Below are 11,062 nucleotides of genomic sequence, written 5' to 3' on the forward strand. Positions count from 1 at the left end.
AATGCTTATATATAGGCGGCAGTAAGCGCCACTCTTGTAGCTAGCTCTAATGACTATGTGTGCGAACGGAGGAAATCGGTGTTGGAATCTACACAAATTTTTATTTGCCCACATGAAAAATTCTTAATCTTCCAATCGTGCGGCTAAAACATAGCAACACCTTACATGAAAAAAAAATACGAACAAGGATTCAAAGGGACACAGATCGGAAGTAAAGATTATCTAAATTGTGGTTATAATATCATGACTTACATGTTGCTTCAGCATTTCAGACCAATATATTATAAAAGCGTGACTAAAACTTTAATCTGAAACTTATTAAAACTACCAATTTTGACATAGTTTGACACGCATCCTTAACTAAGAAAAATGTATTATTATTATTTTTTTTTTGAATGGGAAATTTGTTGTGTATTAATGAAAAATCCAGAATATTCAGAGTACAAATATGAAAAACAAAACCAATACACCAGTATTGTCGGTTCGTGTTCAGTGATGTGAGCAGAGGCAACAAACTGAACACATCTGGTAAAACGTTAACTTTAACAATAACAGAGCACGTGCCTATGTTTGAAAACACAGATGTCTGACAATATAGGCTAAAGAAGAATTTTGTTGTGACTGAATTTTAAAAATATCCATGTCAGTTCCTTGCATTAAACTGAAGTCAACTTTTGAATAAAAGTAGAAAATTAAACTGTATAAACAAAGCAGCAATGCAACTGTGTCCAGGCCCCTTTAATACAATTTTCATGCCGCAAAAACTATCTTTTGCATTCTCGTTAAATATGACCTTGCATATGACGTCATAGTTTTGTCATTTATACGGCTTAATTTTTTTGAAATAAGTAATTTTTTAAATTACTCAGAATAAAATATTATGTTTCAGGGGGAAAAAATATTAATTACTCTCTTAGACCCGATACAAGTGCAATATAACCATTGACCTGTATTTAAGTTTTTGGTGTGATTAATTGTGTAAAAGAAAAAAGTAAATATATTACATACAGTGATGAGAATAATATCTCCAGTCGGCCTCATTAGACATTTCGGGTGTGATGATTTTCTTGTGTAGGCGACACTTCTTCAACTGAGGGTTGTATCCGATGAATCTACACGACTTTTGACACCTGGCAGCACACTCGATCAACGAATCAGAGTTGTATTCCCCTATGAGCTCTTTATTTGATTTTTTATTATCAAATTCCAGGATTGAGGTATATTTCCGTGTGCTAAAAGTAGCTTTAGCCACGATAAAAAAGACAACATAGAGAAACCATAGATTGCTCATATTGCTTTGTGCATGCAACACTAACTACTGCGTTTCTGTGAGAATTAGGAAATTGGTCTTTCGGTGTCAAGTATAAATATAAAACATTCAATCTAGCGCTGAAATCTGATTGGCTAGTTGATACGTATTCGTATTTCACTATTTTAAAATGTCGATTTTGTTTCATACATATTCATAATTAGAAATTAAATTTTTAAAACCAAGTTCTGAAGTCGTTGTCAATATAAAAAATATGCAATGTGACAAAGAATAATCGAACTTGTGCTCTGGTTAGTGATAAAGATTACATATTGAATCTTATATTACGCTGTGTGTACAAACAAAAAGTAGTATTAATTAAGACATGATGAAAGAAGCTTACAAATCATTTTCATGCGTGTTTAGTCAGTGCAAAGACAAAGTTTGTTTTTTTAAATGAAATTTAACGTTACAATGATTGAAGCAAAAAAGTACAAGATCAAATTTAAAAGAAAAATGAACACAATATTAAAAATGGTGAAATTGAAATTAAGACAGATTATAAATCATAAAATTTTACCCATATTTACCCCTTTATCCTGTGGATATGACTCATTGGATGTTTTCTTCATATCCCACAGTTAAGTGCAGTTGTGACGTCACAATGGTTTTTGTGTTAGAGTAATGAAGTAAAATAAAGTGGAGTTCTATATAAAACAGTGTAAAACATTGGTTGTGAAGTATTAAACATGGGATAAAAAGAATCTCCCATGATTTGTAGTTAGATATGACTTTTATCCAACTCATTGTGTGTTTTATCCACTCGCCAAGGCTCGGGGATAAAAATAAACACACAACTCGTTGGATAAAAATTGCTAATTTCATGTAGGTATTATTGCGTCGTGTGAATACGTCACGTAATGACCTATGACCTTTAAAAAGCTTTATACAGGTAGGAAGATATTTGCTCTCTGCATGTAGAGAGATACCACAAATGTATACTTCGCTGAAAGCGTGAATTCATAATAAGCGTGTTCGCTATAACCGTTTCTTACTGTACATGGATATTTTCAATGAGGAACTCCAGAATCTTTTTAATTTCAACTTCTGAGTACTCGGTAGAATCAGACTGATTTTTAACCAAGTAATTTTGTAGATGACCGATCACAACGTATGAAAATATGCGAGTTCCGTTTTAAAATGAGGAAGCAGTTGCCTATAATGTCAAAAAGCCTGCTTTAATTGATCGCGGGGAATGGTTACAAGTATAAAGCGCAGAAAAGGTTATGTGTTTTGATGCTTTTGATGTTTGAGAAGTTTTGAGATGTGTCCATCTCCACAACTTTTATTTCTCCTGCTATTCTCTCCGATTCTTTTCTAATAAGTAAGTGCAAACCTCCCCTGAGAAACGAAATCAGTCTACGATTGTTTGACTTGCAATCTCAAGTTCGTGTCTAACATACAATTCATTCACTTAATTTTTACATCCAAAAATGCCTTATTTAAAGAATGTTTTTCGAACTAGTTCCCAATTCTTACGGACACAGAAATAAAAATCAATTTGAACAAGATAATACCGAATACATCTTAACCGCTATTAAATTTGTCAAATTGGGTTTTAGTAGGAGTCTTCTCTTACATGCTTAAAACTCTTGATCAAGTTCAAGTATTTGAGAAATTTATCGTCATGCAGCAGTTTAAAGGTATTGTTTCCGGAGATTACTAGTATATACAACTAAGCTGTCATTTGGGTTCCTGTTTTGGTAGTGTTTTGACTGCATTTCCATGTCCATTCAATTAAATTTGTACAAGCACCTGTACCTTTGTTTTTGAATTTAACGGAATGATTGAGCGCCAGGTTGAAATACTCTTCTTTTTCTAGCGAGGAAAGGGATTTCCAGTAATCAGAAAAAAATGTAGTTTCTTGCTCGGCATATTTCTGAGTAGAAATGAGTGTGCTGCACTTCTATCTATCAAAACCTTTAAAAATATATCTTGGTTTCTCGCTCAATTCCACGGAATATCCAGACCACATCAACTATACTTCCTCTTACCGAATTTGCTCTCGTCAATTTTTTACAGATTTCCTTCGTCCATCAGTCTACTCATTATCATGTTGCAAAATTATGCCATTCCACTCTCATATGTTCACTAACCAGTTCTAACCCCCTAAAAATAAAATTGCCAAGTAAATCAGATACCCAGAAATAAGTTTGTTCCGCGATTTGTTCCAGCAAAAGGTTGGCTTTGGAAAAATAAAACTTCAAGTACAGAATTTTTTAATGTATATGGTGCACCATTGGTACACCATATATTACACCGTCTCTACTGTAGGAAGTATCTTCAACAAGACGAAATGATCCTTTTTAAGCCTCCTATAATCCCTTTTTTGAAACTAATAAATTCTGTTTTTGCAGTTCATAACTATCATAAAAGCCCAGAAAATTCTCATTAACGAAGTTTATTACCAAAAAAATGAGGATGATTTTTTTTTTTTAAAAAAAAAAGGTTATTTTTGCATTTTACTTCTATTTTACCGAAATCGTCACGCTGACATTTGACTACCATATAGGAAAAGCACATGCTATTTCGATGTAATGTAAACGTACCGGTGCAGTTGTCCCCTTTCCTGTTTCACAACTTTATCATATTTCATAACTAAAACCAATCAAAATATTTAATTAACCAGTGAATTATGTTAAATCGGCGCTTTTCTGATAAATATCCTTTAACTCATTGGCATTTTATACGATCGGCTGTTTCTGTTCAGAAATTACGACACATACTAGTATACCAATGACGAAAATCTCATGAATATTCATAATCTTCAAAATAAAAGAACTTTATGTAAAAAAAAAAAAAAAAAAAAAGGAGATTTTTTAGGCCTCATGTTTTACACAGAATTCTTTTTTTTTTTTTTTTTTTTTTTTTTTTTTTGGCTTATTTCAACAGTTTTAGGTCTTTTTATTGTTTTTTTTTAATTTTTTGCGCGATCGCTTTACAATAGAACACCGCTTGCAATATCATATATTTATGGGAACTAAAAGTGGCACAAAATTTTTAGTGTCAAACCTTGACTATATCAAGGTACTTGATATCTTCCTGGAATTACCAGGATTGTGGTCAGTTGAACAACTAGCTTCACTGAGAAAATCTATGTTTAAATCAATCTTATGATGTTTTGCGTTGAACACAAAACAAAATATATTATGTTTTGTACTGTTACATTTTTATTTTCTTATATTTTGAGTTGCATTCTGTGTTAGTCTCGACGCAAAATGTAATAACGCAAAAATGTAATAATCAAAAAACCTGTTACATTTTGCGTTATTACATTCTGCGTTGATTTCGACGCTAAATGTAATTAAAAAAATGTAATAATCCCAGTTTATTACATTTTGCGTTGTAACATAGCTTCACCGAGAAAATCTTGTATTATGTGTATGAATGTGTAATTTCTATAGCTACCTAAGTTATTTTAAACGCCATTTAAATGTCTTTGTAATGCAATTCTGTGTTTTATTCTATTCATATTCTACGTCTACTTGCTGATTTTTTTAGTTGTTCTATATGCTATTATATGTCAGTCAAGAGCTCATTGGGTTTTTTGTTTTTTGGTTTTTTTGGGGGGGGTTGGGGGTTGGGGGGGGGTCGATTATACTGACCGTGTATAATTTTAATAATGTAGAATATCTTTCAATAAGTACACACTGCAACCATAGATGAAATTGAAATTGAATCGTATCTATCTATTCGAAGCTTCTGAACAAAATGAGTGCATTTTATGTAGATTTTTAAAAAAAAAAATGATTTCTTCTGTTGTGATAGTATTCCTTATCTATAATGTATGCCACTGTGTTAAAGTCCCTCTGGAGATGAATTATTCATAAGAAATCCATTGGAAAATGTTAAAGGAAACATGTTTTATAATATTATAGCTTCGTATCCTTAAATTACTTTATTCGAAATTAAATGAAAATTTTAAGCTCATTTTTCCTCCAATTTGACTACTCCCACCGGTTATAACAATAATTGAAAAATAGATTTCTTTCTTCTATGAATAGCCCCTCGTGGATAGCTGTACACATAATAAATAAGCTCTCTTTATGAGAAAATAATGTTTTAATTTGATGTTTCCTGAAACGTGCGTGGTGATTGGCCTCTGAAGTATAGAGTACATTGATTGATTTAATCAATGCATAGAAATCCGCATATATGAGGGTAGTTCATAACGTTCGTGGACAATGACATTTTTGTCAAAATAATTGTCCTAGATATACTTATTGTATACCACAATATTTGTTATGAAAATCCAAGCCAAAATAGTTTGGTTTTGATTGTTTTGTCATTATTATCATTATTTTAAAATCGGGTTCTATAAAGCTCGCAGTTTGTGTGCATGGCCCAGGTCCCGGGATCATGAAACATCATGAAGGTTAAGTCAAAATCTTTATGCTGTACAAAAATGTTTTAGAAGTCAAGCAGACCAAACTATAAAAATTTCTTATATTGCATCGCAAAAGTTTTCTTATCTGCAAATTTGGAGATTAATTCAACAATTAATAAAAAAAATTTACAGGTGATTGAAAATTAGACTTAAGTCTGAGTCTGTTTCATGATCCTGGGGCCAGGGTTAGAATGCTATAAACTGTCATAAAGTTCTCTGGTAAAATTGATTTTTTTTTTTTTTTTTTTTTTTTTTTTTTTTTTTTTTGTAAAACAAATTAAAGCTTAAAAAGAATTAAATGGGATTCAAATAAGGCAGGTATCGTCATTTTCCGATATCTTTAGTATCGCTTACTATACAGATAGTGAAAATATTAGGAAAAAACAGCAATTTAATTAGAAATAGGGTTCAAAAATTGACAGAAAAAGCAACGTCGACCATCAGAATGGAACAGAGTCAATAATAAAATTATGTTTTAATATGGTTGCACCGACGCAAGAAACAAATATTTATTCAAACAAATTGAAATTATTGGAATATATTTAGTTCATTTATTTGAAATTGGTATATACGATTTTTCAACGGTGTGTACAATTTTGCAGACACTACAAGAAGTGAAAAATCACTAATAAACCTAGCGCGACGTCTGACGGGGCTGTACAGCCTGTGCATACGAAAAGTTTATATTGATGACGCTCGTAAATTATGGTGTATTGATCTGAATTTGAAAATTGAACCAATTATGGTCTATACATAAGTATTACTCCACATACTTGGCAGTGTGGCATAGTAAAGAAAATGTAGCGTGTATCCACCAACATATGTTAAAAATTCAAAATCCATATTTTTGACGTTATCATGAAATTAGCGTTACGTCAGATTGGGCCGTGCGGCCTGCATATAAATAGAGGATATTCAATGTTTTGTAGATGAATATGGAATTTATTTCACGAGTGGGACAGGATTTTTTGATATTTTCACGAGTGCGAAGCACGAGTGAAAATATAAAAAAAAATCCTGTCCCACTCGTGAAATAAATTCCATATTCATCTACAAAACATTGAATTTTGAATTTATTACATTTTCTTTGATTTTCCCTTTGCCTCGGTCTTTTCTTAACACAGTGTCATAGGCCTGACGTCATAGTTGAGCGGTTGAGACGTCATAGCTTAGAAGTTGTGTGTCAGATTGAAAACATTACATAGCATGGATTTTAGGAACATATTTAGGAAGAAATTTGCAGTTTTAGCTCTATCAAGATGCTTAGTTACTATCTCTATCTTATGACAGGCCAGAAATTATTTTTTTACTTACTTTGATATCCTTTCACACTGTGAGAGAATATCATTTTTGGTATCCTTTCACACTGTGAGAGAATATCACTTTTATTCAATGAATAAATCACAGTATTTCACTATTGAAAATGTAATAAAAATATTTACACCTATAACACGTTCGTAAAATGTTGTGTATTGTTTTAGTTTTCATATATTTACTCAATCATGGTCTATATTAAAATTTTATCGTACAGGTTTGCCCGTGCGTTCATTATTAAGATATTAGAGCATTTGTCCTCGAACTTTATGGACAATTCTCGTATAATTTATCTATTAAAACAAAGAAGTATGCACGATTGGTTGCAATATATTGACTCATTTTTTTTTCCTTAGATGCATTATTTGAGATGTTATATGCCTTATGTAGGAATAATACTTTTATAGTAAGCATATTAAAAGAACTAAAAGATTTCAACATCAAGAGTGTTTATATAAAAATGAACATTTAAACTCTCTCTCTCTCTCTCTCTCTCTCTCTCTCTCTCTCTCTCTCTCTCAGATGTGTAATTTCCTCAACAACGGACAGTAAGCCTTGGCTTTTATTGTAGTCATAACAAACATACATTCAGCTAAATGTGCAGCTGATTTATCAACCAGAAATCCATAAACAGTCTCTAAATAGTCTCTAAATAATACATTTTTTTTCCTTTTACATATTATTGTATTGCCTTATTTTTTCTCTGTCATTTGATGCTCTCCGTGGACTGCTGTACTCATAACTAATAGGCTTTCTTTATGAAAAATTTACCTTCAGCTTATTGTACAGCTGATTTATCAACCAGAAACAAGGAAATTTTTAAGTAATATTATAAAAGGTTTTTTTTTACATATCATTTTTAGTCCCCTACCGGTGAAACCGGAGGGGACTATAGGTTTCCTCTGAGTCTGTCCGTCCGTCTGTCTGTCTGTCTGTCCGTCTGTCTGTCTGTCCCTCTGTCTGTCTGTCAGTCTGTCCCACTTGGTTTTCCGCACTTTTTTCCTAAATGCTTGCAGATATTGAGCTGATTTTTGGTATGTGAGTGCATTTTGATGAGTTACAGATCAAGTTTGAATTTCGTTCCGCTTTATTGATTTTTGACGGAATTACGGCCTTTTCAATTTTTACGGGTTTTCCGCAATTTTCTTCTAAACGCTTGTAGATATTGAGCTGATTTTTGGTATTTGGCTTTACCTTGATTAGTTATAGATCAAGTTCGCATTTCGTCCCGTTTCATTAATTTTTGACAGAATTATGGCATTTTCAATTCTTAACGGGAACCAGATTACATGCACTTGCCGGTAGGGGACTAGTATTGCTAATGCAATATTCTCAGAATGCTTGTTATAGCTGGTTATTTTTCTCTGTCATTTGATGCTCTCCGTGGACTGCTGTACTCATAATTAATAGGCTTTCTTTATCAAAAATTATATTTAAATTTAACGCTTCCTTTTTACGTAATTACTGATCGGCTCCTGATCATGATCTGTAGATAGAATTTGTTTAATCAATGCATAGAATTGTGTATATTTTTATTAACTAAACAATAGTTATGGTGAAAATGTCAAAGACAAAAAAAAATAACACAAATATTAAGAGCTTTTGTTTTGAAGACGAACATTCTGGAAACTGTCTCTCAGTTGTGATTTGATTTGATTTGATTTTAAATACGGGGATTAACGGTTGCATTCATTGCAGAAAATGGGTTGGGTTATGTATTTTTTTCTGCAATTTTTCAACTTTTAATCCCCATATTAAAGAAAAGAAGCATTTCATCGTAATTAAAAATATGATTCTCTCTCTCTCTCTCTCTCGCCCGCGTGGCGCAGTGGTTAGATCGTCTGCTCTATCTAGAGTCGCGGAGTAAGGAGCTGATCCTTACGTCGCGGGTTCGAAACCACTTCGTGACGTGTAGACGGGACTTTCGGATGAGATCGTATAAACCGAGGTCCCTTGTCGCAGTAGGTGTTGGTACGAAAAAGATCCCGCACTGCTCAATGGCCCTAAGTGCCGAGTATAGGTATATATTCGCAGCCCTCCACAGGAAGTGGTGGCGTCTCCATATGAGTGAAATATTCTCGAGAGAGTCGTTAAACAACAAACAAATAATCTCTCTCTCTCTCTCTCGCGTGGCGCAGTGGTTAGAGCGTCTGCTGTATCTAGAGTCGCGGAGTACATTTTCAGTAGGGGGGGGGGGGCATCAACTACCAAAGTTCCTTGATTAAAAAAAGAAAAAAAGGTCATCAGACGTTATTATTGAGGGACACAAGCATATAGCAGCTATGTTTTCTATAGTATTCTATATATTGCCCTCCCCATCCCCCGGCCGGTTCCTATGGTCATGGTTGAAATTGACTCGGCGGTTCCAGAGAAGAAGCTGAAAATGTTCAAATGTTAACTCACGACGCACGTGCGTGACGCAGGTGACCCTATTAAAGATTAATGCAAGATTGTTTTTAATATACAGTACAAAAAGTATTTTGGAGTTTCTAATAATAAGATATCAACTTGTTAATAAAAGATAAATGAAAATAAGACAAAAATACCTTAATTATATATCTACGTTAAGTATTTTTCAACGAACAATAGAGGTCACTCCGTGCAGCAAAGATCGAGAAGCTTACTTTGTCCTGAGAGAATACAAGAACAACCTTAGCCCAATCTGCCAAAAGACACTAGCTCCGACATTCGTGAATCATTACTTGGGCTTCTTCCGATTATATCCGAAAATGACAAAAGAAAACACCATTTTTTGGCCGTTTATGGGAGCTAGATACCAAAGCCCTTACCAAACAGAATTAATCTCTTCACCGGCTTTTTCTTACATGCGGTCTCCAGAACTTAGACATTACATACATGTATATATGGTTTTGTCCAAGATACTATGGTTCTACTGTTCAAGCATAACCTCCATCAGCGCTTGTTTCTATATCCACAAGACGGTTATTCTCCAAAGTACCCGCGGAAAGGGTGTGTAAAAGAAGCCGTCACAAACTTCCATCTAGAATCTAGAAGACAAAGGATGTAGTGTCACTACTCAGATCCTTCCTTTCAACACAATAACGGTAGGAAGAACTCCGATATCTATCTGGGAAAAAATTCATGCCACATCAACGACATTTGTAAAGAATGTATTCCAAATTTCCAAAAAAAAAATCTGACCTACAGATGATAACAATATCCTGGAAAAAGTCACATTTAAAAACAATTTTTATTAGTTATTTTCTATCGTAAAAATTTCTTAATTTTTCAATTAAATTTGCATTTTGAACCTGAAATTTATTATTTGCAACTTTTAGAATTAACCATCAAAGTTGGCTAAAACAACATTTTCTCCGTTAAAGTACTGATTTTTTATGAATTTTGGCCTAGAAGTCCCTTAGGGCAGGCCTGTTCCTAAATAAAATTATGATATTTTGATAGATTGTGATCTAAGGAATAATTAAAAATAGGATTTTTAGGGGCACTTCTGCCCCAGGGGCCGAAATTCACAAAATCTACAGAAAAGGAAAACCTATATTAGAAAATCTGATTCACATTCATACCATCTATTTTTTTTAGTCAGAATAGCTCAAATTCACTCAGGATCGCCGCTTACTACTAACACCGCGAGTCCTTCTTTTTATAGAGTAGTGGTTCGAATCCACCTTTTATAGTTTTAAATTCTCGCATTTTCAAACACTATTTTATTTTTTTTTAATAGGGGCTTGTATATTTTCCTTCAAATATCTATCTTTCATGCATATTCAATCTTGATATAAAAGACGTTAAAGAGAAAGCAAATTGTAAATTCCAATGTAACTAAAACACAGTCAAGCGGAAATATCTCGGTGTAGCACACTTTCTTGAGTGTGAAACGTACTTACATCTATGTTATCATGTAAATTAGGAAAATTCTTGTAAAACTTAGAACAAGAAATCACCACCTCCCAATCGAAACAGGCAGATTGAATTGTACACAGATAAATGAACGACTTTGCAATTCGTGCGATAGTAAAAGATAGGCGATGAACATGATGAATACCACTACTGTACATGCATAAATTTTAGAA

This window comes from Saccostrea echinata, unplaced genomic scaffold (assembly GCF_033153115.1).
Source record: "Saccostrea echinata isolate AGI-Se365-2 ecotype Australia unplaced genomic scaffold, CSIRO_AGI_Sech_v1 ptg000028l, whole genome shotgun sequence".
Lineage (NCBI taxonomy): Eukaryota > Metazoa > Mollusca > Bivalvia > Ostreida > Ostreidae > Saccostrea > Saccostrea echinata.